Here is a 23,574-nt window from a genome sequence, read left to right as displayed (position 1 = left end):
ATGACTGGTGTCCTAATCAGGGGAAATGTGTACACACAAACACATACAAGTTAAATACGACCATGGATGCAGAGTTTAGTCTATCAACCCAAAGACACCCTAGCATGTCTGGCCACTGGCAGATGATAGGAATAAATAAAGAAGGATCTTTCCCTACAGTCTTCAGCTAAAGTCTGGAGCACTTCCGTCCCACCTGAACCCCACACTTTTCAGAACTCTGAGAGATTAAGTCTGTATTATCTTAAGGTGCAAAGTCTGTTATATACTGTCAGAGCATCCTTCTGAAGGTGATACTTGGGGAATGCCCGGCTGAATTAGAATCATCGTGTTTTGACTTGTTTCCTCTCGCTGCAGAATCTTCATGAGGCTGAGAGTGTATCTGATGTACTCATCACTTCCAGGCTCCAGGAAGCAGTGGATGCTCGACATTGGATCTAAGTGTGTAAATGCAAGAGTGACTATGAAAAAATTACTTGAAGGAACAGGATTCTTTACAAAAATGTTATTACTCAGAAAGTTATTAAAACACATCAGCAAAGAATATTTTCACATTGGCCAAAGCATCAGATGAAAAATTCTGCTAATTTTTTGACAAGGTCCATAGCAGGTGATAAATGACAAGACTTTTAAATAGACCTTAGTTTAAACATTTTTCTCTGATTTATTTAAATTCAAAAGGACACCTTAGAAGGTGATCATGATTTCAAATGTGTTCAAAACCCCAGTGCATGTTGCATGGGACCATATGCACGGTTTAGGTCTAACAACCTTTGTTGGCTCCATGACAACTGGGACCAACCGTGGGCCCTTCACTGCCAGAACACTTGGGAGACAGGGAATCTATGTGCCATCTTGTCCAGTCTCGTAAAAGAAGCTCTTAAGCTCTTCTACACATTTCTCATCCTCAAAAGGCTTCCTCTGGCTACCAGGCTGTAGAAACTTCTTCACTGTGGGGAGGTCGCTGACATTTGTTCTCAGGGCCTGCAACATAAAACCTCAAAGTGAGACCCAAATCGGTGTGTCCCAGGAAATCCAACCTCTCTTTAACAAGAACCAAATGACCCCCTTTAGCAATAGGATGGTGGAGCCCAGAGGATAGAGGCAAGAAGAAGTGGGAAGAAGGCTGACTAACCCTTCCTTCCTAGAACACCCTGAAGATTTTATCTAGCATTAGTCAGCCCTACCTTCCTTCCCACCCTTTGTGTATAGGAGTCACCCCGTGTGTAAAAAAAAAAAAAAAAGGAAAGAAAACGTCTGTCAGATGCTAATACAGGGAAACTCTCACAATCAGTGACATCAAGATGCCAAGTTGGAATGATGACAAAATAGAACAGGCAACCCAGAGTCCAATCTTCATGAACTTATCACAGTGAGAAGTGAAAGAGGGGTGTTGCTGGGTTGACAGAGAACACACTTGTGATAGCTATTCCCAGTTGTCAACCTGATTATATCTGAAATTAACTACAGTCCAGAAATGGAGGGCACACCTGTGATCCAGACCCTGAGGCTGGAAGACACAGGCTTTTGATCTGGATCTTGACATGGGATGACACACTTTTGATCCGGGCATGGTGGCCATAAAAAGTTTAGGCCAAGGCAAGGTGGTACAGGCCTTTAATCTCAGGAGAAAGAGGCAAGCTGATCCCTGAGTTCAAGACCAGCCTGGGACAGAGCAAGCTCTACCTAAAGAACTGCTTAGGCGTGGTGGTACACACCTTTAATCTGGACCAAACCTTCTGCTGGAGGCCTACATAAGGACAATGGAAGGAGTCCAGCTTATACAGAAGACCAGCTGAAACACCCAGCCTTATGGGACTGAGCAAGTACTGGATTCTTGGACTTCCCATTCACAGCTGACCATTGTTGAGATAGTTGGACTGCAGGTTGTAAGTCATTCCAGTAAATTCTCTTAGTATATAGAGATATTCCATAGGCTCTGTGACTCTGGAGAACCCCTGACTGAGACAGCGCTCCTGCTGAGAGAAATACAATGTATGCTAACGGGAGCAGAATCTGAGAGCAGAAACAGACAGAAAGAGAGCTGCTAGCAGGACTCAGTGCACAGTGACAAGGGTCTCTGCGATAAAGGGCATTATACAAGGGAAAATTATACTTGTTGACGTAGTACCTACGCGTCAAGTCTCCTGGTACTGCAGGAGTCTCTTCATGCTCCAGAAACAGGCCTGGAAGATCATGTCCAGCTGGTGGAGGGGCAGGGGATGAAGATTGGATTTGGCAAGATGCCAGAAGCCTGACAGTATTTGACATGAGTTTTGTCCTAGGAGAGGAGAGTTCCCTCTGAGGGAGCGAGCTATCACACCTGAAGCCGGGGGAAGTTAGCCACAACACTGTCATCCAGCTCCTCGATGTGGTAGAGAAGTTCAACCACGTGGACGTCAGCCCTGCTCAGCCTGTTTCCAACAAGGTAGTCTTGCCCATGGTTCTTCAATGCCTAGAGAATACAGGAAATCGACTCATGAACATATACAGTCAGGCGGGAACTCCAGGATCTCCCTGACCCTTTCAGCTCAAGTCTCCTCCTTCTACGGCCTTGCCAAGAAAGCGTGGGGTTCTGGACTCTCTCTAGGGCCCTGTCATTGAGGATGGGGAGACAGGGAGTCTGCTGTCTCCTCCATGTGAGTCAAAAGGACCTCTCCATTTTCCTTCCCAGATCTACATGGTATTCACATCACCTGCCCTTTCCTGAATTTTACATAAGTACCAAGGACTCACCTCCTGCTGAGGTTTCTCCCTGATCCTTCACCCTAAAATTGGCAATGTTTTGGCTCTCCCTATACATAATGAATGGAAGCCCATACATAATGAAGTTGCTTGGCTTTCATGGCAGGCCACTTCACTCGTGAGTATACATTTCTCCAGTTGTCTGTTTGCCTCATCTTTTACGTTTGTTTCTGGGATCTAAAGTCAACTGGAGAAACTGGGGAGATAGTTTAGTTGATAAAGTGCCAGGTCTGAAAGCACAAAGACCTGGTTTCAGATGCCCAGAATCCACTCGAGAAAATGGAACACAGAGCTCAGTGGTTAAGAACACTGGCTGCTCTTCTGGGTTCAATTCTCAGCACCCACATGACATCTTACAACTGTCTATAACTGTAGTCCCATAGGATCCGAGGCCCTCTTCTGGTATTCCTCTGTGTGTGTGTGTGTGTGTGTGTGTGTGTGTGTCCACCTGCCACAGTGCCTTTGTGGGGATCAGAGGACAACCCAAGAGAATAGGTTTTCCCCCTCTACCACATGGGTCCGAGGTTTCAAGCTCAGGTCATCCAGTTTGGTAGCAAACACTTTTACCCTTGGAGATATCATTTCAGCCAACAAATGAATGCTGTAATTTACACTAAGTATTTACATCCACAGGATGCTTTTATTTCATAGCATAGATGACTTGATTTTAATAATGGCTGCAGAGATTATCATCATGTAACTTGTCCTACATACGTTATCAGCACCACAAAGACCAGAGTTGGTGATCATACATCAGCACCTGCTTACCTTAGACCTGGCACACAAGCAACAGCTTAACATTCTCTGGATGAGTGGATGAGTGGATGAGTGAATGAATGAATGAATGAATGAATGAATGAACGAATGATCTGATGCTCTACAGGTGGAAATTAAGCAGTTATTTCATTGCTTATTTACAAGTATGTACTTTTTCTGGCCCATTTTTTTGATTTGCGCTTTTATTCAACATGACCTTGGATGATTTCCATTGTGAAATATTTATTCACACACAGAAAGAGGTCTTATGAAAGCAGGTACTAGATATAGTGGTGAGATTTCATTCTCTTATGTTTATGTAACTTCCTTGGGAAAAAAATCAGGAAAATAACCTGTAAATCATGACGTCATTTCTCTGTTCTATGTGTCAGCATATAGACTTCCCGTCTCTGAACACTACAGTAGTCTCTGATGAGCAGCTGCTTGCAGGCCTCTGGGCACTCAGTGACTGTGTGTTTTCTAATGTGTCACTTTCATTGTGATGCTCCCGAGTCAGTATTATAGTGGTCTGCATGATCTATTCCAGCCTCTAAGGTGCCTCAGACCTTTACACAGTCCAGTTCTAATTATGAGCAGGAGGCTACACCATCTGAAAATTCTAGAATGGATCCCACCAAAATCAATTTTTATGAAAATCGTGAACTCTGACATAACTAGAACAATGCCTCTGCACAATACCTTCAGTGCTAGACTGATACTAACAAAAGCTCTTTCGAAAGGAAGGTCAATGCCCAGGAACAGTGGCACTGTTCTCCTCCTGTCTTTGTTAGACTGAATGTCTGTGATACCCCAAATTCATATACTGAGATTCTAACTCGTGATATGATATAGTTTGTAGGTAGAACATTTAAGAAATAATCAAATGTTCTATCTATCTATCTATCTATCTATCTATCTATCTATCTATCTATCTCACCTTGAGATGGGCTCTCTTGTAGTCAGAGTAGCTAATGATAACTTTGAACCTGCTCTTCCTGCCCCCACCTCCTGAGTGCAGGGATTACTGATGTGTTGGTGTTACAGAAATGTAACATCCTACCTGACTGATGTAGTGCTGGAGATGAACCCATGGCTTTGACCAAGTTAGGCAGGTACTCTACCACCTGAACTACAGCCCAGACCTCCCATTGCCATGATTATGATGGCACTTCAGGGAGCTTCTTTGAACCATCTGCTATGTAAGGACTCAGCCAGAAGTCAGGCATCCGTGAACCAAGAAGCAGGCCTTATAAGAAAGGAATCCACCAGAGCCTGATCTTATACTTCTCAGCCCCTAGAATTATGAGAAATAAGACTCCTGATAGATGAAGTGCAAGCCATTTAGTCAGTGCCATTTATGTTGTAGCAGCCCTAAATTGGAGGCTCCTCTCTTAGACCATGGTGGCCTCTAAACTCAGTGCTGCTGGAGGAGACACGGGAGCCTCCACTTACCCCTTCAAAGGCAGGGAGATAACACTTTTTTGCTTTCTGTGTGATCTGGGCAAGGCTTACATCCTTCTGCCCAGGTGGAAGGAATGGGTAACGGATAATCATGTCATTCAAATCATATGTACCTTCTGTGTACATGTCAATCCTGAAAGAGAAAATTCTTGTCAGATACTTCCTTCCTGTCTTGTATTCATTGTTTAAAAACCTAAGAGACGAGGCTGGAGAGATGGCTCCGTGGTTAACGAGCTAGGAGAATAGAACTCAGATGGTGGCCAAGTCACATTTCTTTGGGCGGGACCTCCGACTCTCACATATAAGTTAACGCTTGTTTCTTAGGTATACAGGGGAGATAACGCGTGTGAAATTTTTATATCCATGTAACTAAACATGGTAGAAGGAGCATCAGCGATCCACCAGAGTCAATACTGAAAGAATGTGGCATTCATAACCATCAACCCTACAAAGAGGGCTTGTGTCTCCTGTGGTGTGCCCTGTGCCACACCGGCTCTGCCATTCCTCCCGAAGCCGAGCATGTGGCTTAGGCTCATTATAGCCTTAATGTCAGAAGCTCTCTCAAGTCTCCATAAACATGATCCAGCTACCCTTTCCTGTCCTCTTGTCTAATTCAAGCTGTGCTTGCATTTCTTGAGTCCTCACCTGAAACAGCACCTTACTAGATATGCTATTTTAGGATCACAGGTGTGTGTTATAGGAAAGCTTGAATGGCATTTAAAATGAAGTTGCTGGGCTACTTTTTAAAAATAATCTGTTGGTTGAGCTATGTTCATAACTATAATCGTCACCCAGGCATCCCATTTGGTGCTTTCCCATAAGGTCATCAAAGCTGCAAAGAACGACACTCTCCAGTCTTGGTATGCTTTAACGACACTGTATGATGACCCATAGCTTTTGCAGCCAAGCCCCAACACCCCGCTCCCAATGCTAGACTGCTTCTAATCTGCTTCCTGGCTCTACAGATTTCAGTATTCTAGACATTTTAAACAGAAGAGAAGGCACGATGGGTGGTGTATTAGGTCTGATCTCTTTTATGTAACAAAATAGCAAGGTTTATCTCTGCTGCCCCATAAGTTAGTTCTTCCCCTGCTGTCCCCCTGCTTTCCCCCCTGCAGATATGATACATTGTGTGACTGTAGAACACTCTCCTCATCCATTCATCTGTTGAATTGTTAAATATTATAAACAACGTAGCTATGAACACTCTGATATAAGCATAGCCAAGGATGCATGCCCATTTCTCCTAGATATACTCCTGATGGCATTTCTGGGTCAGTAGTAACTCTATGTCTAACCTTTCCACGAAAAAACTGCTGAGAGTTTTGCCTCTACAGAGTAAGCAAGAGGAATCAAGATTCCATGAGCTCTGTCTTACTCTCTGACCACAGATTTCTATACCCTGCTCTACAGTCACGGCTCTCTAAGGGCAGCCATGCTTGCTGTTCCCTCTCCACAGGAATCTCCCACCTTGATGTCAGAGCAAATGCCCAGCATGAAGCTGGTTGTGATCTCCCAACCCTGGTTATGCTCATGAGGGGACTTAAATCCTTCTCATGGTATCCGTTCTTAAGTACAGGAAACTCATCATACAGGGCTCTCTCCTTCATGTCCTTCCCATAGAGGTTGTATTTGGAGGCAATGTAGTTGAGAATGGCCCTGGTCTACACCAGCTTCATCCCGTCAATCTCCACCATGGGCACTTGCTGGAACATCAGACTCCCATCTATTGGATGAAGCAAAGAGAAGAGAGAATTGTCTATAGCTCTGATAGCTTGTTATGATAACTGAATCTATAGGCGAAAAACACAAGTGGGAGCCTTTCGAGTTTTAGTTTTTGCTTCCTATTCTTTCCTTTTCTTATTTTAAATTTTAACTTATTTAAAAATGTTTATATGTATGAGTGTTCTGACAGCATGTTTCTCTGTGTCCCATGTACATGCCTGGTAGCTATGGGAGTTAGGAAGGACATCAGATGGCTGGGAACTGGAGTTACAGATGCTTCTGGGCTGCCTTGTGGGTGCTGGGGATCGAGCCTAGTTCCTCTGTAAGATCAACAGGTACTTTTAAAATGAGTCGCTTAGTTTTTAAAACTTTTTTTTTCCTCTTTAGCCTGACATTTAGCATTGCTGTTTCCCACATCTAGATATGCTGTTGGTTTCTGTAGTTCCTAACTTAATTCATTTTCATGGGTCTTTTAGGAAGAAGTTAAGGAAGCCGTAGGGCATTCCTTACTTCAAGGTCAGCCCATAGACAAGGATTTCTAGGTAGCGTCTCTGTATGCTCCATGAGTATGCTCATTGTCCTCTCTCCTTCCATCCCTCCCTCCCTCCCTCCCTCCCACCCTCCTATACTTTCACCTGGACTTTCAAAGTATTGTTACTATTTCATTATCAACCTACAATATTACTGAAGAGTTGGGTTTAAAAGCTTGTTAGAGAACACAAGGTAAGTAAGTGCTGGGTACTGTGGGGTCCTAAGCAGGTGAAGCTAATTCTAGTACAGAAAGCATGAAAAAGAAAAGAGCCCATTCCTGAGATCCTAGGGGTGGAGCCTCAATAAATCCACAGAGCCCTTGCCTCAAATCCTCAGAGCAGAGCCCTTTCAAGCTCTGAGAGCCCTGCTGTGCCTACTCAAGGGGCTCATCCCTTACAGTCTACCCCTCTGCCTCTACCATCTCATGATGCACTACAATTTCATAGATAAAATCTGGTATTTAAATACAACATTGAGGACACTGTTCAGAGGCAGTTAGATCTTAATTCTTACCATTCTTTAACCTTTTCAAGTCTTTTAGTGTTTTAATATATTTCTCTTCAAACTGTAAAGCAAAAACAGTACATGAGTTCTTGTTCATCATCACACGGCTTGTTGAGTTTTTCAACATGACCGAACCTGTGGATACCCTGGGAAGGGAAATATCCTTTAGTTTGGTAGGAACATTGATAAGCTGGTCTTAGCCATGTAGAAATTGATCATAGATATAAAAAGTACAGAGAAGAAGAAGGACACACATCTGCCATTCCTGTAGTTCACCGCCACCATGACCACACCTATGTCCGTGATGTCATGGCTTTGGAGGAATGTAACAGAGGTAAGAGACTGAGAATTTCTTCTAACCACATCTCAGAGGAGTGTCCAAGAGAGATGTGATCTGAACTTTTTGCATCTCCACCATGGCATATGCTAAGGACCAACTTAACTAACTAACTAACTAACTAACTAACTAACTAACTAACTAACAACTTTGTGTCACTGAGAGGCCTCTGTTGTAATTGACAGCATTTCACTCCCAGGCAGCTGTGGGGTGAAGTAAAACAGTCCCAGCAGATATAGAACTTTAACCTTACAAATGGTGTTATACAACTGTCTCCCCTGGAAAAGACAGGGTGCAATAACATAGAATTCCACATTTAAGGAAAAATATCAGAGTTATCACATTATTTTTCCCTGAAAACAAAACTACCTTTGATTTCTGATATGACTGGAGAGAGTGAAATGGCACCATTGTAAAGTTACATTGATTAGACACATTATTAAACATTGGTATATGGACTAAGTCACTATACATTCAGATGACTGAGAAAGTTCCAGGCTTCCACTTAGATAGATATAAGTCAACATTTGGATGTAACAGTACTGTTAATCATATAATCCTATGGGTTTTTTTTTTCTTCAAATCACTCTAATACTGATGAAGATACAGCTTGGTCTTGATGTGAATTCAGTAATTTAAACCTTGTCCTGAGGCAAAGACACCTGGGTTGGGAATGGCAGCCAGTAGCAGAGACTTCTCTGTCTGGCTAGAAGTTCTGTGTGGTCACATGTAATGAACTATCAAGAAGAAAACCTGGTTCTTATTTAACATACATTATTCAGTGAGCAGACTCCCTGTCCAACTAGAAGTCCATTGGGACAGTCAAGATCTTTGGGTTTCAATTGCCGATGTGCTCTGGTTTCAAAGGAGGCTCTGCCTCGTCTAAGACATGTGATCCAGGCAGTGACTGGCAGTGACAGAGGACTTTGGTTGCTCTTTAAAATGGAGACAGAGCACTTTCTTAGACTGATATAGACTTGCTGAAATACATTGTGCTGTGCCAGGCCCACACAAACCAGGTAGTAAGCAATATCGGTGTTGATAGTGGTTACTGTGTTTTTACAGAGTTTCTTATAAAGAAAAGTCAGGGTTCTGGGGTTCCTAGCATCATCTTGTGTCTGTATATGACCATGCAAGTGATACTGTGGAAAAACTAAGGAGATGTGTGCAGTCAGTTTATCAGGTGTTCAAGAAAGAGAATGAAGGACATCATGGTCATTGCAGAAGGGTGGGGAAGTTGGGGAGGGGATGCCATTGGCTAATATGGTGTTCATAGTGGGGCTCCTGGTGCATAATGGGGCTGTAATGATCAACCTTTGGGCACAGAGATCCAAACAGGCCTAAGCAAATGTCTTCAGAAAGTCCCGCCTACCATCCTATTTTGTGACACTGGGATGGAGAATGGAAAACCATAAGCTAGTCCCATAGACTCTACTCTTTGAGCTTACATTGCCCACAGGATCATATTCTGCACTGTATACCTGACATCGAGACTGTGTTGAAACCAGATTAACCATTCATTGCAAGTATGATGACCTGGAACAGCACTGTGGTTTATGAGTATCGCTTGCTTATTTCTTTGTAAAGTTGAGAAATGATCGGGCCAAAGTCTGTGGCCTCATGAAGCAATGCGAAAAGTGCAGTCTCAAGACTACTCAGGCAAATTCACTGCTATGAAGATGAAGGGAAGGCACTAGTACCTACGCACAGGGATGTAGCCTCATTCCTTAACTTTCCTCCTCTACTCTCAGGTGAGGGACGAGGGCTTCTGAGAGAACACACATGACTTTCCAGTCAAGAAACCCTCACAATTGCTGGGTCCTTCTGGTCTGAACGAAAAGTTTTTTTCCTGAGACCTCTAGGGGGTAGCATCACAGTCCAAAGATCCTTATCAGGTTCCTGCTCAGGTAGTAGGAACCCTTGTGAAATACTTGATCTTATCCTCTTGATATAGAGGTTGCCATATCACAGGGACCCACCTGTCTTTGTCAATCTGTACCCCTCCCCCCCAAGTACAGCACAGAACTGGTACATAATAAATACTGCAGCAATCAGTCCCATGGCTAACAGGTAGTTACTACCCTCATCTACCCACTTCTGATATCCTGTGCTCATTTTGACTAATTGAATTTTTTTCTAATAGTATAATTTTAATTAATTCGTTAAGAACATTTATGAAACAAATAAACATGCAGAAAAGCAGACAGCTGTTCTCTGTACCTTCAACAAACTGTACAACCCAATGAACAATTAATTGGTTCAATAATACCTTGTCTTCCCAACCCCCACCCTCACCCCTTCTTACTCCTCTGGCTTAGTTGTGCTACCCCTCCAGTCTGTGTAGCATTTTATTTTGATACTTCCACCCCACCCAAAATTTTCACTACAAATGACATAGTCACTCCAGTGATGCCTCTCCTTTAAAAAAGTAAAAGAGAGAGATGTGGGACCATGAAAGGTAGCTTGGTCCTAGGTTGAGCTAAGGCTAGAAACGCCAGAGACCCTGAAGGGACAGTAGGAGTTTCACCTGTTCCCTGGTACCAGGCCCCTGTCACTAGCCTCAGCCCGCCCCCTTGATTTGTGGCTATCAGACATGTAAGGGCAATGCCTCAAGCCCCTCCACGTGTAGAGGACATGACCTGTGGTCACATAGGCTCAAGACAGATCTCCATTTTAATGAGGTACTTAGAGGCCTAGAGGGCTTAGCCAATAAGCTTTCCTTCCCAGATACTCCTCCCTGCCAAAGGCATTTAACCTCAGGCCCACCCTGAGAAGTGGGTTATGGTTCATCCACTTTCCACCATGACAGTAAATGCCTTAGAACCATGAACTGTCTCTTTTCATCAGGATCCGCCATGGGGAGCCATGGAGAAGGCCTTTGCCTATAGAGCCACTTTCTAATCTCCAGTAGAAGGCCTCTCTGTGCTCCCAGCCATGGTCTCAACCAAGCCTAAGCTCAAGACTGCCATCATCAAGCCAAGGACTCTCCCCACAGGATCCAGCCTCTGCAGGATCCCTGCGGGGCTCCTACTCTGTTCTCAGCTCTTCCAAGGCTCCCAGTAGTGCCTGAGTGTCCAAGAGCCTAAGAACCAGACCGCCTTGGCCTCGTCACAGGCCCAGGCACCCCTGAACCAGCTCCAGCTGTTCCATGCTTCTGACTTCGCTTCCCCACCCCTAGAGCAGTGTCCTGGGGCTTTCCTAAAGCCCAACACCCACTTGGCGACAATGTGGGGTAAGCACTGTCAAAAGTCCCATGTCCTGCCTCCCTGAGAGGTCAAGCCCTGTGTCGGAGCAGACACGGGACCTCAATAACCTTACATCTATCTATCTATCTATCTATCTATCTATCTATCTATCTATCTATCGAAAACCTCTCAGAGAAGGCTGTTTTTTTCCCCAGCATTCAAGATGGTTGAGATTCTTTGAACCACTTACCCCCTTAAAGTTTCATTTCTTCCATTCCGGCCTGGTGCACAACACAGCAGTGCCTGGATACTCCCAGGGCAGAAGCAGGCATCATACCTCAACAAGGCCACACCTCCAATAATGTTATTACCTATGAGTCTTGGGAGGCCATTTTCATTCAAACCACCACAGATGGCTCACTGGGTAAAGGTGCTGGCTGCCAAGACTGAGAATGTGAGTTCTAGCTCCAAACCTACATGGTAGAAGGAAAGAACTCACTCCCACAAGATATATTCATACACACACACACACACACACACACACACACACACACACACAGAGGCCATGCCATATGCTTACTCACTCACATACACACAATCCAGAAATAATAACAAATCCATTTAAATCCTAAATTGATGAGTAATACATTTTTCAGGACATCCCATCGTTATTAACAAATACATAACCATATTTCATCCTTCAATAATTTAATTTGTTTCTCTAAAGCACAGGAATCATGTAAAAATAACTCTAATGCATGACCACAACAAAAAAAGATGATTTAGTGTCATTACCCAGGACCCACATGTCTAATTTTTATTTAAATGACAGATTATTTTTCAGTTTGTTTAAATACAAATAAAGTCCATAAAATTGATGTTTCTTATGTTTCTTTCAAACTTGGTAAGAAGAAAGATTTAATAATTTCTTAAGTCAGGCCTGTAAACCTCTCTCTTTTTAAAGATTTGTCTTATTTATATGAGTACACTACAGCTGTTTTCAGACGCACCAGAAGAAAGCATCAGATCCCATTACAGATGGTTGTCAGCCACCATGTAGTTGATGGGAATTGAACTTAGGACCTCTGGAAGAACAGCCAGTGCTCTTAACCGCTGAGCCATCTCTCCAGCACCCATGAATCTCTTTATAACTGAATTTTTTAATACAACTAAAACTCTTAATAAATGATCCCACGAGAAACATCTTCTGGCTTATGAGAGGAAAGTAGTTCATTCAGTCAACTCAGGTCCAACTTAGAACCTACCCATCTTGGGCCAATCTTAGAACCTACCCTACTCCAGCTGCAGCCAAGAGCCAGCGGACAGACTCCATTCTGCCTCGTGAATTGAAATAGTGAAGGATGGGCTTGCATGCCATGACAGCATCTCTTTGTTTCTCTAAACATGAATGGATAAGAGAGACCATGGGAAATGCATTTTATGATAGATGCTTGATACCATCAACTAGAATTTAAAAAGTATCTTCCTTCCTGACATTTAAATGGATTCCTGGATTCTTGCTCCAAATTGTTACCTGCAACAGCCAACCATGGATTAAAACATACCAGTCCCAGATCACCTTTGGTTAAAATGCTACTGCTCTTGGCAGGCTAACTGGTGAGCATTTGTGATTATGCCTGTTTGGGAGTTAGTGGGGAAAGAAAGAACCAGAGAACTCAAATACACTGAAAACCTCCTAACACCCTCAATACCTTCTCCTGATACACTGTCTTTATTTTTCATGCTGTACCTATAAAGTTGCTATTATTTCTACATGCCAGTTAGCGATAGTGAAACTAGATGTTAATGATATTAAGTGTAATATCTATCACACTAAAACTGACAACAGACATGAAAATTCACAGTGATCACTAAAAGCAAAGGAAGTGTCCGACCCACAGCAGGGAAGGCCCAAGAAACTTGTCAGAACCTTGACAAAAGCAAAAAATCTGGGCCTCAAGAACCATTCAACTGAGTAGATAAAACTTAACTGCAAAAGGTGTGCAGAGCTACTGCTTCCTGGGTTTTTGTTGTTGTTTGTTTTTCTTTTTTTATCAGTGGGGATTTTCAGACTCTGGCAAGATCCCTCTTGCTTCTTTAGACTCAGTACCCCACCTCTAGTGTTAGAATTTCACTGTATAACCAAGCAGAAAAGGATGTGTTTGACTTTTTTGAACAGTATATAAAAGGGACCTGACAGTTCATCATATCAGACAATCAATGGGTATTCACAAATCTGTCTTCACTTTACTCTAAAGGCATCACATAAGAGCACACCTTTTAGCATTTTTATCTTGGAGATGCTGGGTTTCTAAGAGGCTTGCTCGAAGGAAGTGCACACCAGGGGATTCAGAATCACTTCTATTTCAATTCAATCACTTTCGCAGACAGTGGTGTTCAAAATGCTGTGTTGGTCCTCAAGGAAACAGAAAAGGACAGAAGGATGGTGGCGTGTGGAAGAGGAATGCATGGGGAGTCTTCGGCCTCACTCACAGGCGTGTGTCATACATGTGGGCACATGTACGTGCTCGCTCACTCATTCTACATGATAACATACATATTGATCAAGCCTAGTCAAGCAAGTCTCAACCTGCTTGGAAGGTGGAACATAGCAAAGAGTCAGAACATGAAAGCCATCAGCTCCTGGCATGACCTTTACCTTTATAAGGTTCCTGGATGACTAATCTCATCATGATAACACAAGTAAAAGGCTCATTGAAGGCAGGGGACCAAGAGCTGAGACCCGGGGAGAAACAGCTACATGTTCTGAAGCTCTTTTATAAAACATTTAGGATATATAGTGCTGCACACTATACACACACATACACATGCGTACACACACACACATATATATATAGTGCTGTATAACATACATACACACACACACACACACATATATATATATATATATATATATATATATATATATATATATATATAGTACTGTACACACACATATATAGTGCTGTACAACAGACACACATGCACACACACATATATAGTGTTGCACAACGTATATATATAGTACTGTACAACACACACACATGCGCACACACATATATAGCATTGTACAATATATATATAGTACTGTATGCACACACACATATAGTGCTGCACAATACAGATACATAGTACTGCACACACATACATATATATATATATATAGTGCTACACACACATATAGCACTGCATAACATATATATAATGTTGCACAAAATATATATAGTGCTGCACAATATATATATTTATAGTACTGCATACATACACATATATAGTGCATATATATATATAGCTTTACATACACACTCATATATAGGGCTGCACATACACACACATAGTGCTGTACTATATATAGTGCTACATATACATGTACATATACAGTGCTGTACAACATATACATATTTAGTGCTTCACACACAGTCATATATAGTGCTGTACACACATACACACACATATATAGTGTTACACACACACATATATATATCGCTGCACACACACACATATATAGTGCTGTACATACATATACATGTATGCATATATGTATATATATGTGTGTGTATATACATATATATATATGGAGAAGGAAAGGAGTCAGTTATGAGAGATAGATAAGTATGGCAAGGGGAAATATAAACTAAGTAGGACACATATGTGTGAAAATCTTATAATAAAACTCACTATTTTACATACCAACTAAAAGTTAAAGTTTTTTTATTATTAAAGAAAAATTATTCTTAGAAGTTGTTTTTTTTTTAATAGAAGCAAGAATACATTAGCTTTACCAACACTCATATTTCTGAGAAATTGTGTGACTTGAATTACAGAGATCCGAATGTTTTAAGAACACATATTTTAAAATGGGCAACTCCAAAAAAAAAAATCAAACCGTTATAAATTATAATGCCCTTAAAAATACATCACTCACTTGTCTTTCTAGTTGTAGATCACGGTGTATAGTGTAATTCCTTATCGGGGTGTGGCATGATCAGAAGAGGGGCCTGAAGAGTGAAGTCCACACCACTTGAGGAACAGAGAACTGTGAGGGATGAAGAGCCAAGGAACTCAGTCCCCCCAGGAGTCCAGACTGAGGATCCTGTTAAGGAAGGAAGTGACGTTTTAGCTTAAGAAACACTTTACGGTTCTTTACTGTTTCTGAAAATGAGGCTGTCCAAGCCCAGGCCAAAACTAGGGTAAAGGTTACATTAATGTGTTGCTGGGTAAACAGGAAACGAGGCCAAGGGAGATAATGATCCACGGTGGCTGTAATATACTTTTGATGAATGATTAAAACTGAAAGCAAGCTGTTTGACAGGTGCTCCCTCTCATCTGTCTGGACAGCCTTGAGCGGAGAACTATCAGCCAAGCAGTTCCATCATGGCTGTTGGAAGCCCAGATGTTCGAGAAACTTTGTAATTACTCCAAAACCCTTCAGCAGCTGGAGAGAAAGATGTGTTCTGGCTATGATCACTCCAGACTGTAGAAAATCAGCACTGTAAACAAGGTGAGCTTGGTGAGTCCTAGATGCCCTCGAATAGGCCGTAGCCGTTTCCACTAAGGCCAGAAGCAGGACGGGGCACTTCTGCTAAGGTCTGAGATTAATACATTGTATCAAGACTATCCGCACCAACCCACTTGCCATGCTCTGCCATCTAGGCTACAAGCTGCTCTGCTATCTCCACTACACTGTTGATCTGATATCTAGGCTGCTTCTTTGTGTTATCAGTTCAGCCATGCTTACACAGACGGGAACAGACTGCTCAAGAAGAGTCTTTTTACTGAGCCTAATATTTTAAAACCAAGGGGGCACTGCCCATGAGAATATCTCCCAAATAAATCACCAAGAGACCTGAACAACCCACTTATATGTATAACACAGCAAGCCTTGTATGCAAATAAAGGTTTGTGTTTGGACCAATCACAGCACTGGCCCATTGGCTTCGCCAGCTATAGAAGTCCTTCTGCTGGGTCACAAAGGAGAGGTGCTTCCCCTCTGGAAAATGGTTGCTACACTGTTTCTGCAGTTTCCTCAAGGCATCTGGAGAGTTCAAAATGAGAGTAATGAGATACAGGTACCTGAGCTGGCTGTTTGGCTGACAGTTCCTTTGTGTAAGGCAGCCAGGGCAGCAAGAGACATCTAAGACTTTGCTTATTCCCGGGAGCCTGAACAAGAGAAGTTGTGCTCACAATAAGAACCAGAAGGAGTTATTGTTAACACGCATTACTGATTTTTAACCAGTACTTTATTGATGTTTAACATCTGCCCAGTGCCCCGGGAAAGGGAAGCGTTACAAAGCTTTCTCAAAACTATGGGGATTTAACTCACAAAAGATGAAAGCCCAGCCCCTGTAGCTCAAAATCTAAGGTAGAAACGGATATTAAATAAGTAATGCCAGAGTAATTCAAGGAAAGTCTAAATTGAGAAAGTACAATAGCCGCTGAAGGTAAAACACACCAATCAGGGCCAACAACTTGTATAAAGGTGAATTGGCTGGCAAGGTCCTGAGAGTCAGGCTCCAAAGAGAAAGCACAGAAATAGTTGCCACACTAACTAGATAAAACTCTAGACATTTGTGTTCATGTATACTTCAGAGAAACAACACTTTGGTATAAATATGGTCCATGCAATGTTTGAGACATATTTGGATTGACAATTACTGTTTGTCTGAGGTTCTTATTTGACTTGGAGTTCTGCATCTTGTTTGGAAGCATAGCAAGAAAGCACTCCAGTTCACTGACTAGTTGTTTGCTTTTTTTTTTTTTTTTAACAGAAACATTGCCTTCTAGCTAAGCTCAAAACTGAGTCTTAGCAATTGCTGTAGACTGTGTTACATTCACGAAAACCACACAACCCAGGTTCTTGAAAAACCCAACCACAGAGACAAAGTACAATTTAACTGAAATGCTCCAAGTTTTAATTACAACCTTGAGAGGGATGAGTTAACCAGTTCTTTTGTAAGAGCAGCAACAGCAGTAAAGAGTGGATGGTAGCTGCCTCCCACTGTGGCAACAGAAAGAGAAGTCACAACAATAAAAGACAGCTTCAAGTTCAAGGGAAAGGCCAGAGCAATATGATAAGGATGGTAGAAATACAGAGAAGAAAAAAAAAAAAAGTGGGAGAGGGGACAAAAAGTTGAGGCTGAAGGGCTAAGGATGAAATTCAGTTGACAGGTTTATCTCGAGTGCACATGGCCGTATGTTCAAGCTCCAACACCACATGAAACTAAGCATGGTAGTCCATGCCCTATAATCCCAGCACTTGAGAAGTAGAAACCAGAGGATCACAAGTTCAAAGACGCCCTTGGTTAGATCCAGTTCGAGGCCAGCATGGACTACACAAGAGACCCTCTCTCCGAAAGAGAAAAGGAGTGAGGGGGACCCAGAATGCAGAAACTAAAGGAGAATGGAAGACTAAAAGAACTACGAGCGCCATGGAATAGAAGCTGCAAGCCCAGCCACTAGAAGAACTCCAAAGGATAGTCGGGTTTCCAACCACAAGGGTCTCAAATACTCTAAAGCAGTGAATAAAGCAGCAGGTGGCAACCTTCCTAATGCTGCGACCCTTTAATACAGTTCCTCACGTTTTGATGACCCCAACCATAACATTATTTTCGTTGCTACTTCATAACTATAATTTTGCTACCGCTATGAATCATAGTGTAAACATCTGGTAGGCAACAGGGAAGTTTCTAAAGAAAGGTAATGCCATTCAGACTGATTTTTGAAAAACTACTCTGGTTGTAAGTGGAGAAAAGAGTAGAGCGAGGGAAAGGGCTCCCCCCTTCCCCCCTCCCCCATTTGTCTGCTCCCTCTTCCTTCCAAGCTGGGAAAGCTCACTACCACGAAAAGTCAATGTCAGGTTTCCTGTAAGATGTTTTATTTTATCCTACCATCTGCTGACAGTAAAAGCCACTCCTGATCCTAAGGCAGGGGAGGGAGAAGTGACTAGATCTGCCTTCAAACTGATACAAGTCCGGCTGACCTGTGGAAACGAGGCGCAGCCTTTAACCGCTCTAACTATGCATGTGCATTTTTACGTGCTGAGGCTTTAACCATTATGTTTCCTTGAGGTCCCCGGACAGGAAAGACATTTCCCAGCGACGTCTGCATGACCCTGAGACGACTGGAATTCATGAGCTCACTCTGTAACCTTCACGAAGACTCCAGCGCTAGGCAGGTGGAAGGCCCTTGGGTAGGAGATTTAGGTATGTGAAAAATTAGAAAGTCCGTACATTGTCCGCAGGTGGCATGGGGGTGGGGGACAGTCTTGGCACCACGATCTGGGGTCAGGGAGGGCTCACAGCAAAGTCCGTTTTATTTCTGCACCTTAACAAAGGCAATCCAGGGCAGGGAAGTCAGTACTGTGGGATGAATATATACAACATCTGCTGTCCCGAGCCTCAACTGTGGCTAAAGAGAGAAACAGAGGTGGGGGGGGGGGCGCAGAAAGAGCGACACGCAGGCGCAGTACCTCATTCCGGAAGCAATCACAACGCAGTCGCACTCCCCCGGTGCGGCTCACCCTTTCTAACTCGGGGCGGGGTGGGAGGGGAGGAGCAGGCCCGCAGCGCGCATGCGCCGTCACTTTATCGCGCCCCTTCCAGGAGCGTGGGTGTTGTTGCTCAGCTGCCTAGAGAGTCCGAGCCTGAGAATGGCAGGCTGGATTTTGCTGCCCCCTCCCGGGCTGGCTGACACATGCAACAAATGCATTATCAGAAGAAGACAGAGTTCAAGTTGATCTGGTTTCAAAGCCCGAGTGCCCTTATATCTCACTACTTACACAGATCATGATCTACTTTTTTACGCTGAAACCAGGATAGCCAGGCTTAGATGTCCGGGAGGAATCTAAGAGCGCCTGCGTTGGAAAACATTTTGAGTCTCGCAAGTCCAGGGGAATCAGTTCCCCAAAAGAGAACCTTAAATTGACCTGAAATTGTGCCTCTTGGTAATGTCATGCCACTCCAGTTTTGACTAAAAACGTGATGAACCCTCTACCCTCTGTTATACAGCGGTAGTCCTGGTATTAAGGAAGTTCAGGTGAGTGCGGAATAAATGAATTCTCACTTCCCAACAGACAAAGGAACCTAATATGTAAATTAAACCTGTGACATTCCTTTGCTGAACCTATTCCCCCCCCCACCCCCCAGGGGATTAATCAAACTCTGAAAGGGTTGGGGGGGGCACACTGGGAGCAAGACACAGGGGTGTAGATGCACTTGCATCCTGAACTTTGCCTCCGAATTCTCCTGGCTCTGCTTCTTACCTCCTGTTTGTCTGCCCTTGCCCCAGCCTTCTCTCCTCAGACTCACAGAACTCCTTCCCTACTCAAAATCAAACAAGAACCTTCTTTCTAATTCCTCATTGTTACAACATAACATTAGCTGGATACTTAGCTTTTGCTCTGGGAAAGTAATATTCCTTCTAAGAGAATGTGTCTCCCGGCTAGCTGGCTCCAAGATCTTTTTCACCTTGCCACTAAAAACTTAGAAGACAGAAACAGGTGTGTTATGTTTCTATTGGACTCGTGTTGTCTAAACAATTTTAATACACCTCTGGACACTATGGGGATCACACACTCGCAAATATATAGGAAGAGGACCTTCTTCAGGCTCAACTTCCAAGCACCACAGTCAGCAAACCTATTTTACAAACTGACAACCAGGGGCAAACTAAGGTGGTTCATGACCACCATGCTGGCACTGCAGAACATACTTTCAGGAATGCTACACGCAGAAGAAGAGGAATGTTTTGATCACCCGAGCACAGGAGAGAATGAATTAATGGGAAGAGTGAGCGGGCAAGGAGAATCCATGTGAACCCTGTTGTGCCTTACGTGGTAAACCAGCAAAGCCCTAACACAGATAGGAAAGGAAAAGAAGAAACGATAATCTGCCCAATAAAATTACACCTCTCCATAATAACCTTAAATGTAATGACTTTGGCTCTCCAGATAAAGACATGCAGCCTGGTTGACTAGATTTAAAACTCTAGATCCAAATGTCTATGGTCTCCAAGAAACACACCTCAGGGGTAAAGACACCTGCCAATCTTCCAAGTAAATGGAAGCCGAAATCAAGTAAATAAGAGGAACAAATTTATTGAGAAAATATAACAAGATATATATATATATATATATATATATATATATCCACCAAACATTGGAGCCCTAATTTCATCAGCAAACATTAAAAAATATTAAAGGCCACAAGAAGTAAAATATGTCCTGATAAAATAATAGTGGATGACTTCAATACCATAAATACCCTACCCTCATCTTTAACTAACATTCAATGTAGTATAATAGTATCCTCTGAATTGAAACATTTCCTCCTGCATGGAGACGCCTTAAAACTCAGGACATTCTAAAGCAGTGGTTCTCAACCTGTAGGGTCGGGACCCCCTTAGGGGTCAAATGACCCTTTCATAGGGGTCACACATCAGATATCCTACATGTCAGATATTCATATTATGATTCAAACAGTAACAAAATTACAGTTATGAAGTAGCAATAAAAATAAGTTTATGGTTGGGGGGGTCACCACAACATGAGAAATTGTATAAAAGGATTGAGGAATTCAGAAGGTTGATAACCAGTTAGGAAGGTTGAGAACCAGCGTTCTAAAGGGATGCTCAAGAGAACTTGGTTAGAAACTCCCAATTCTCAGGAAATCCCTGAAACTTACCACATTCATGAAGATTCCTCCTCGAGGTTATACAAACCGTAAGACTCTGCTCTGAAAGAGAAGAGTCTCCAGCATGATGAGTTGCCTGCAAGTCACAGAGAGCTCTGAAAAATGGACCTTTCATGACCAGTGACTTGGGGTGATGTAGCTGCCTGTAAGACAGCCCATTCTTGTAAGTGACCCCCAAAACCTCCCTGGCTCACCAAGTTAAACTTTGGAAGAATCGATTCTTCGGCTTGTAATCCGTGCCCTATCTGGGATGAGAAGAACTTCCTTCACATGTCCAATGAAACACACACAATGGTCTCTTCCTGTGCAACTAACACTAACATACCTATCTCATATTGTACTTCGATGCCTTTTTAAGACTCATGTGTGAAGTAGCAATCGTAGTGCACAAGCAGGTATACAGACAGGTACTAAGTGCCAACTGCCCTCTTCCTGAACACTGAAGCCCACATACCCTGTGGGAACAAGTCCCTGAACTCTACTTACCCCAAAGCACACTTGACCATATCTGTGGCTCAGACAATCCCATCTTGGTCCTTCTCCACCCTGCTTTCCTCTTTCTAGAATATTCCACTGAATCTCTTGGTCTGCCAGTGCTGTCATTCCTTTTGATAGCCTAGTCAGGGATCACTCCAACGTTGGTTGATTAAAGTTTGTTTTTACCTTTCTGGCCAATGTTCCAGCTCAGTCTATCACTGAGGGAAGTCAGGACAGAAAGCTAGGGGCAGGAGCTAATTTAGAAGCCGTGGAGGAGTGATGCTTACTCGCTTGTTCTCCATGGCTTGCTCCTCATGGCTTGCTCCCATGGCTTGCTCAGCCTGCTTTCTTATAGCACCCAGGACCACCAGCCTAGGCATGGCCTCACCCACAATTAGCTGGGCCTTCACAAATCAATCACAAATTAAGAAAATGCCCTATTGACTTGCCTACAGCCCAATCTTCTGGAAGCATTGTCTCAATTGAGAGTTCCTCTTCCCAAACAGCCAGCTCTACCTTGTGGCAAGCTGACATCAAACTAGCAAGCAAGTTCACAAAGAATTTACCTCTGAATGATATTCATAAATCTCCACAGGTCTCTCTGACAAAGACCACTTCACCTTATTTGTTTCCAGAGAGCAAGGAAAGAACCCAGCCCTAGTGCCGACCCTGGGCACACCAGAAGTTAATCTGGAAACCCTCTTACAGAAACAGGGTTACTCTGGCCCTGTTCTTTGCCTGGGAATCCCAGAAGTAGCTCAGAAAACTGTCACTCTGAGCTCAGAGCCTGGGGATTGAGAAAGACACTGTGCCCAACTGAAAGGTAGGAGTGCCCAACTGAAAGGTAGGAGTGCCCAACTGAAAGGTAGGAGTGCCCAACTGAAAGGTAGGAGGAGCAAACGGAGGGAGGGTTGGAGTGACATAAAAGGCTTTGAGGAACAAGACCGCACTTGCTCCTCCAGGTCTGTCCATCAGCCCTTTCAACCAGACGGTTCCAGAATCATGCCAAATTCCATCTGGTAATCCTGCAGCTCTGAGATGCATCGGGTACTCTCAGTCCGTGCTGCTGATTGCCTGTTGGACCTCCACTCTCTGGCTTCAGTCCTGGAAGGTGGGTAGCCTAGCCTTTTCATGCAGATTCCTGGTGGGTCAGTATTGGGGGCTATTTACTGTCATCTGTTCCTGATGTATAGCTAACCCAGGTGGTCCCCACACATACACACAAAGCCACTCGACCACCCCTCCTAGCATTCTAAGGTGCCATCTCCAGCCAAGGACAGCTTGATTCTGGGTTCCGGAGCACTTTATGTTGAATTTAATAGACACAGAGGACATGAACTCTGGTAGTCCAAAGCCCTCTGGGCAAAACAGTCTGCACAACACACTGCCTCAAGGGCCTGCTCTAAATCTGCCAGAAGTAATCACCATGCTGGGGGTCCCCGAGGGCCACTTGTCCCTGGACGTGGTCATTTGCCACGTCATACTCCTCGATGAGTTTTGCCAAACTGAAAAAGAGACAAGGGTAGGACAAAATTTTAAATAATCAAAACAGCCAAAAATCAAGGAAAACAAAAAGATATGAAAAATGACCAATAAAGAAAAAAAAAGCAAAATTTGCAAATGAAATACAAAGAGATAAAAGTTAAATCGGAGAGGACAGATTAAAATGATATAAATATAATTTCAGTTTTAGTATATTTGCATGAAATTTTTATTAGGACCTCCAGAATCAAACATGGTAAATAAATAATACTTTTCTCATTCAATTGTATTTTCTACAGAGAGGCAGCAGGGGGTGCTAGAGGCCAATGCTTCATAAAGCCTTAGCCTTTCTGATATTGAAGATCTTCGTGGAAGATAATTTTCCTGAAGTGTTGTTACAGGATATAAGATGGAACTTTTAAGTAGAGCAGTGAAGAATGACCTGAACAGGGCCTGCCTTACCTGTCCTCAGACAGACATCTTGACTCAAAATGGATGTCTGCCAAGGCTGTGGGACCTTTGATGCTAACACTGGGGATAAAGTTTTCTCAAGATGGAGACCATTCCAATAAGACAACAATAACGGTATAGAACAGCTGATGCTAATGAGCATCTTTTGTGTACTGTCCATCACTTTAAGTATTTTATAGATATCAGCTGTCACCTTCACAGCCACCCACTGAAG

General features: G+C 43.1%; 1 pseudogene; it reads right to left on the bottom strand.

Moving 5' to 3' along the window:
• Positions 1–637: 637 nt before the first annotated feature.
• LOC114620526 lies at positions 638–22,124 on the bottom strand (annotated as a pseudogene).
• Between the last annotated feature and the right edge of the window lie 1,450 nt (positions 22,125–23,574).

Source organism: Grammomys surdaster, unplaced genomic scaffold (assembly GCF_004785775.1).
Source record: "Grammomys surdaster isolate TR1022 unplaced genomic scaffold, NIH_TR_1.0 169, whole genome shotgun sequence".
In the NCBI taxonomy this organism is placed as follows: Eukaryota; Metazoa; Chordata; class Mammalia; order Rodentia; family Muridae; genus Grammomys; species Grammomys surdaster.
This window is presented reverse-complemented; position numbering and strand designations above follow the sequence as displayed.